At 33.2% G+C, this 7,499-nt stretch overlaps 1 long non-coding RNA gene across 1 annotated transcript in view; it reads left to right on the top strand.

Moving 5' to 3' along the window:
• The window catches only part of LOC125614268, an 11,215-nt gene extending 9,743 nt beyond the window's left edge, over positions 1-1,472 (top strand). The window contains exon 3 of the long non-coding RNA XR_007344879.1: positions 1,026-1,472. This is a non-coding gene — a long non-coding RNA (uncharacterized LOC125614268). The remainder of the gene's footprint in view (positions 1-1,025) is intronic.
• The last annotated feature ends 6,027 nt before the right edge of the window (positions 1,473-7,499 follow it).

Consider the following 7,499-nt stretch of genomic DNA (forward strand, 5'->3'; position numbering starts at 1 on the left):
TCTCTTCACTTTCTGTTTCCTCCTCCTGTTTTCCCTCCTCCCCCTTCTTTCCTCTTCCTGTGGCTTAGGGGTTAAGTGCCCCTGGGTTCAATCCCTGGTACCTAAATAAATAAATGAAGGAAGCAAAATGCTTTTTAAAATATCTGATAATTTTATTATTTATTTTGCAAGGGAAAAACACACTTCTTTTGGGCTTACACTGACAGAATCATGGATGTAAACTCTGAAAGTAATTGCTATGTGCAGTGAACACTCTCACAATAACAAGAAACAGACAGCTCTTCTACTTTATCCTGTACCTTGGGACACTAATTCTCTGTCCATTTCTCTAGTCTACTTCCCCTGTGTCCCTTCTTTGGACTCCCACTGTAGTCTGAATAGATTTGTATTTAAGAGTCTACAGTTCTTTGTTGTTGTTGTTGTTCACCTATGTGTCTCCTTCCAACCCAAGATTATAAAGTCCATAACTGTAACAGACCACATTTCATTAGTCTTTATATTCCAGAGTACAAAACACTTCTGAAAATGGGGTAGGCATAACAGAGTATTTTATGTCATAAAATTAACATTTTAAAGAGGCCACAGATAGGAAAAATATCCTCTTGCAATAGGGACTTGATATAAACTATTTTTTTCTTTTTATTAGAGAATTATACATAATAGTAGGCTTCATTGTGATATATTCATACCTGCACATTGCATAATGTGGTCTGTTTTTACAGTTAGCTATCTTATTAATTATCAACAGCAATGCAAAAATGAATATGGAATATGAATATGCAGAAAAAGATATTTGCATTCATGAGTAAATGGAAATATCATTGACTCATTTTTCCATCTTTTAGTGTAATTTGGTCTTATTTATTCCCTCATACCCCTGCTTTCTCTCCCCTCCCCCTTCCCCCTAATCCCTTTCCTCTGTTCCACCTCTTCTCCCTTCTATTTTCATGAGATCCCTTTTTTATTCCTTTTGTTTCTCTCACACTTCTGCATATGAGAGAAAACACTCAACCCTAACTTTCTAGGTCTGGCTTATTTCATTTGGCAGGATGTTCTCCAGTTATATCCATTTACTAGGAAATGCCATAATTTCATTCTTCTTCATGGTTGAGTAAAATTCCATTGTGTATATATACCACATTTTCCTTATACATTCATCTGTTGACAGGCGCCTTGAGCTGGGTCCACAACTTGGCTATAGAGAATTGTTCTGCTATGAACATGGGTATGCACGGGATGCTATTTTTGTAGGCACCATTTGTGTGGCTTTTGAGTATCATGTTCCAAGCAAACTACTAAGCAACTGTGAGGTTTTCTGGGGGAATCTTACTGACATTTTTTTTTTATAGCAGCCACATGGTAACTGGCAAAGTTTTCATCAAAAGCATTACTTAGGCAGAATTTTCAGCAGCACCTCAGTCATTCATGTAATAAAACCTTAGTAATGACATGACATACACAAAATTAATTCTGATTTTTTGACAATTTAATTTATATCATCTTTGATGCAAATAAACTAACTTAAAAGAAAATTATATAGCACTACTGAAAAGGCAAAACTATGTTATAGCAAATAGTTTAAAGTTCAATATACTGAAACATAATAAATATGTAATTCCAAGTATTAAAAATGAAATATAAATAATGAATTTAATTGGCTTTCCCTTTCCCTAGGATTCTGTAAATTGCTGTGCCACTTGATCTTCATGATTGCCTTTTTAAAACTTGAGTGCCACTCAATTCACTTTGCTCACTTATCATTTGTCTGTAGGACACTCTGAAAAGTGAAAATATAGAAAACAGAACAAGCTCTTTAAAATCATTCAGACTTGTACTCTCTTAGTAAATTTCAAATATAAAACAATTAGCATTAATGATTCTCACCATTGTGTACCTTATTGATGAATACTTGTATCCTTTGAGAAATATTTCCTATTTCCTTCCACTGCACAGTCACTGGAAACCACTATTCCATTTATGTTACCAGGAGTTCAAGTTCAGTTTTTTTTGTAGAATACTTAGATTGCTTCCATATTTCAGCTATTGTGAATAGTTGTACAATGAACACAGGCATGCAGATATCAATATAGTGATATTGTTTCCTGTGTGTATATATCAGAAGAGGGATTGTTGGATATGTTAGTTCTATTTTTAATGTTTTTTGAGGAAACTGCATACTGTTCTTCAAAATGGTTGTGCCAATATACATCCCCAATATATAAGGGTTCCATTTTCTCAATGTCTTGGACAAACTTGTTATCTTTTGATTTTTTTGATAATAGTCATTCTATCAGGTGTGAGAGGATATCTCATTGCAATTTTTATTTGCATGGTCCTAATTATTAGTGATATTGAGTACCTTTTCATATACCTCTTGGCCAATGTATGTCTCCTTTGGAAATAAAAATTATTTGATCTTTGCCCCATTGTGTAAGTACTTGGGCCATTTTTTAAATACATTTATTTTGTTTATTTATTTTTTCTTATGTGGTGCTGAGGATCGAACCCAGGGCCTTGCATGTGCTAGGTGAGCGTTCTACCACTGAGCCAAAACCACAGCCCACTTGGGCCATTTTTGAAGATGGGCTACTTACTTTTTTGCTATTGAGTTGTAATAATTCAACTAGGAGATCAATTCTTTATCAAACATATGACTTGAAAATATTTTCTTCCATTTCATAACTTGCCATTTCATTCAATTATTTCCTTTGTTCTGCAAAATTTATTAGTTTCATGTAGTCCAACTTGTTCACCTGTGTGTTTTTTGCCTATGTTTTTCGTGTGAAATCCAAATCATCATTTCTTCAAGTAATTTTGCATGCTTAAGTCTCCATTTTATGGTAAGGATAGTCTTTTTTGTTAACAACAGAAGTAGAGAAAAGAGGAGCTATGATTAACTCTGGTTCCTAGGGCAGCATCCAGACACTCAGTTGCTGCTTTACAAAAACTTAAGTATTTTATCCACTGAGTTTATTTTTGTCTGTTTTGTAAGATAAGAATCTAATTTCATTCTTTTGCATGTAGATATCCTTATTTCCTATGACTACATATTGAAAAGACTATCTTTTCCCCATTTTGTATTCTGTTCTTGATGTTCTTATCAAAGATTAGTTAACAATATATGTATGGGTTTATTTCTGAGCTCTACTTCTCCATTCATCTGTGTGTCTGTTTCTATGCCAGTACCATAATGGCTTCATTACTACAGCTTTGGAATCTAGTTGAGATTAGGGATTATAATGCCTTGAGCTTTGTTCTTTCTGAAGATTGCTTAGGTTATCAGAATCTTTGTGGTTATACACAAATTTTAGGATTTTTTCCAATCTCTGTAAAAAATGTCATAGTTATTTTGATAGGGATTTCAATGAATCTGTGGATTTCTTTGGATATTATGGACATTTTAACAATATTTTCTGCAACCCATGAAGATTACATATTTTTTTTCATTTTGGGGATCTTATTTCTTTCATCAATGTCTTATAATTTTCAGTGTACAAATGTTTAACTCAATTGATTAAATTTATTCCTGAGTATTTCATTCTTTTTGATTCTATAACAAGTGGGATTATATTCTTAATTTCCTTTCTAGATAGTTCATTGTTAGTGTAATTTATATAAGTATTTTGTTTGTGACTACCATAGTGTTTACATAAAATAAATTATAATCATAATAGTCTATTTTAAGCCGCTTACAAGAAAGAACTTTACACTTTTCCTTCTATTCCCACATATTACATACTTGTAATATCAAATTTTATATCTATCATCTTTCTTTTTATTCCTTCTGCACAAAATATTTCATGTATAGGAGGAAATAGTAACTTTACATTGGAGTTGCATGGTGTCTCAATCCATTCATGCTACATAACAAAATACCTGAGACTGGGTAATTTATAAAGAACAGAAACTTGTTTTTCACAGTTCTGAAGGTTAGGACTCCAAGATAAAGGGATCAAGGCAGTGTGGTGTACACTTTTAATCTCAGAGGATCACAAGTTAGAGGCCAGCCTCAGCAACCTAGCAAAACCCCATGTGAAAATAAAATATAAAAAAGGACTGGGGATGTAGCTCAGACAAATAGATATAATGTGCTAGGTTCAGACCCCAGTTAAAAAAATAATAATAAATGGATCAGCAGGTTCAGTATCTTATAATAGCCTGATATTTTCTTCTGAAATGGCTTCATTCTCTGGAGATGACAAACACCCACATCTTCACAATAATGAAGGCAAAGAGGATGAACTTCCTCCATAAAGCCCCTTATACGGACACCCAGTCCTATTCATAAGAGCAGGGCCCTCTTATCTCAATCACTGACAAACAGCCACACCTTAATACTGCTGCATTGAGGATTAGGCTTCAACTTGAATTTTGGGGTGGACACAAGCATTCAAGCCATATTACATGGTGAATACAACCCTAATCTAATGATCAAATTTGATATTACCATTTGGAACAAATAGATATTATGTGTCAACTAATATGATTCACTGAAAGTGTATTCCAGGAAAAACAACATAAGCTAAATGTAATCATGAAAAATAAGATTAACCCGGATTCACTCTAGTGAATCGCCCATTCTTTTTTAAAAATGTTAAGGTCATGCAAGATAAAATATCTGAGGATTAGTTTAAGACTGAGTAAAACTAAAATTGAAATAATTATGAAATACATTGTGTGATCCTGGACTAGATCATTGACCAGAAAATTAGAAAACATCTGTAAATGACAATTCTGAGATAATTGGTCACACTTGAATAAGGTTTTCAAATGAGATAACTAATAGTATTGTATCATTGTCAATTTCTTGCTTTGGTAATTATACTGTATTTATGTAAGAGGATATCCATATTTTCAGGAAATAACGTGGAAATATACAAGTATAAAATGACATGTTTACAGCTTATTTTCAAGTAGTTTAGAAAAATCTATATGTATCTGTATCTGTAGGAAGAATAGAGACAGAAATAGAGAGGAAGAGAGGGCAACACAAATATGTAAAATGTTAAATATTGTGCCATTAGGATAAAATATAAAAGAGAGTACATTATATTATTCTTGAAACTTACAAGTTTGAAATTATTTCAAAATAAAAAGAATGTCTCTCCCAGGGAGGAATGTGGGCTCTGGATGCCAATTGGGTTAAAGTCCTAGTTCCTCCATTTATTAGCTGCATAATCACAGAAAAGTTACTTAATTTCTGAATTCAAGGCTTTTGACCTGTAAATGGGATAATCCATCAGTTGCTTTAGCTCCTAAAGCCCTGGCAAAGATTAAATGAGATTATGAGCATTATTTTGGACAAGGGATAATTCAATAAAAGTTAATTTTCATTAATGTTTTGGATATTTTATGCTTTTAATGTACATCATGAATTTAGACATTTCTGGCTCAAAGGATGTGAATATAACTATGTTATTGAGAGGTCAGACTGTTTTGGAGGGCAGGTATTTTCTCAGTAAAAGATAACTTTTATCCTGATTATGCTTGCTAATACTAATATTTCTGCCCATAAATATTTCTGATATAATGTCTAGCCTCTTACCAATCCACTTAACTACCAAAGTCCATTTATGGGGCTAGAACAACATACTCTCACAGAGACATCTAATATACACTGAGGTATATATGTTGTCTATGTTGTATAATTAGAATTTAATTGTTTTTTATCCTCACACAATGTATCAGTAACAGCATTTACCATTTTTAAGACCCTACAGTATAACACACATACAACCCTGGAGAATAAATTTTAAATCTATCTCTGTTTCACAAATGAATATATAGGCTCAGTTACAAAACCAATAAGAGGTAACATGAAATATCTCACTGTTAATACTCAGGGCCTTGCTGCTATCCTGAACTATATTTGGTTCTTCCAATGTATCATTATGTGCCATTCTCCCAACTAGACTATAGTTTCATTGAAGGCTGTGACTATGGTTTATCCCCTGTGTGTGTGTGTTGACACCTAGTTCACACCCAAGTATACCATAGGGACCCAAGTAATACTTGTTGTCTATTTAACCTAGGAAGAAGCTTTGCACTAATATTCTAGGAGCCTCTAGAGTTAAAAATTATGTTCTCTAAAATGTAAATTAAAAACTCAGAGCAGAGATGTGATTCACAAATGTTTTAAAAAAAAACAGAAATAAACGAGGTAGTTTAGAGTTGTTTATTAACTGATCAAGCTATAAAGATCAGCTTGGTAAAGATACTAAACAATGATACCTATTGAGAGAGGATTTAGTGCTGTGGTCAGTCAGTGGGGACATAGTGGGCCCTGGAGTTTTAGTTATATTTGATTTCATTGTTTTGGGTAGTGTTAGCACAGATGTTTACTTTATAATTATTCATTATTAAACTTTTTCTATATATTTTATGCACTTGTTTGTTTTATTTCAAAACTGAAACAACATGGGAGGCTGAGACAAGAGGATCACAAGTTCGAGGTCAGCTTCAGCCATTTAGCAAGGCCTTCAACAACTTTACAAGATCTTGTCTCAAAATAAAAAATAAAAATAAATCCCCAGTCACAAACAAACAAAAGGCTGAAATGAACAACACAATGATAAGAATAGGATTTTCAGTAGGTCAGAGAAACCAAGATTTGAATAACATGACTACTTGAAGAATGTATTAGTCAAAAGAAGACTGTTTGGTCATGACCATTCAAACACTGCTAACACTCATCTAAGCACTGTATGGCTAAAAGTTAAGTTTCTATCAAGTGACTGAGTATTTCTGGTCTTATTTTCAAATTATTACCTAGTGTGAGAGGGACATATTAGATGATATTAGCTTCGTGCTATTAACAAAGTGTATCTATGTGAGATGTTAGTTCTTCTCCCCATTTCTGGCTCCTTGATAATCATTGCCTGTTTATTTTCACTCTGCAATAATTGTGTACGAGAAATCAACCCCCTTTCAAGTATACACACACAGAAAAAAAAGTGCAACCACACCAGTGCATTCATGTGTTTCAGGGGACATTGTGGTTGACTCACCATTATTTATTCCACCCCCTATTCACCTAAACAAATCACGGAAATTCCTATATCCTTGTTGAGTAAATGCTGATTTGGGATTGGTTGTGAAACCAAATTCAGTTTCAAATGTTAGGATTTATGATGAGGATATATTCTGGAAAGTATTATGTCGTGGGTCCTGCCTCTTTCAAAAGGGATTCTTATTAACATCTTTCCTTTTTTTGTTTCTTTTGTTTTTTTTTTTTAAATCTTTTAAAAATGTATTTTTTAGTTGTTGATGGACCTTTATTTTACTTCTTTATTGATATGCGGTGTTGAGAATCAAACCCAGTGCCTCATACTTGCAAAACAAGTGCTCTACCACTGAGCCACAATCCCAGTCTCAATCTTTCATTTTATTTTATTTTTTTTTAATTTTTTATTGTTGGTTGTTCAAAACATTACATAGTTCTTGATATATCATATTTCACACTTTGATTCAAGTGGGTTATGAGCTCCCATTTTTACCCC

Source organism: Marmota marmota, unplaced genomic scaffold, assembly GCF_001458135.2.
Source record: "Marmota marmota marmota unplaced genomic scaffold, marMar, whole genome shotgun sequence".
Classification (NCBI taxonomy): domain Eukaryota; kingdom Metazoa; phylum Chordata; class Mammalia; order Rodentia; family Sciuridae; genus Marmota; species Marmota marmota.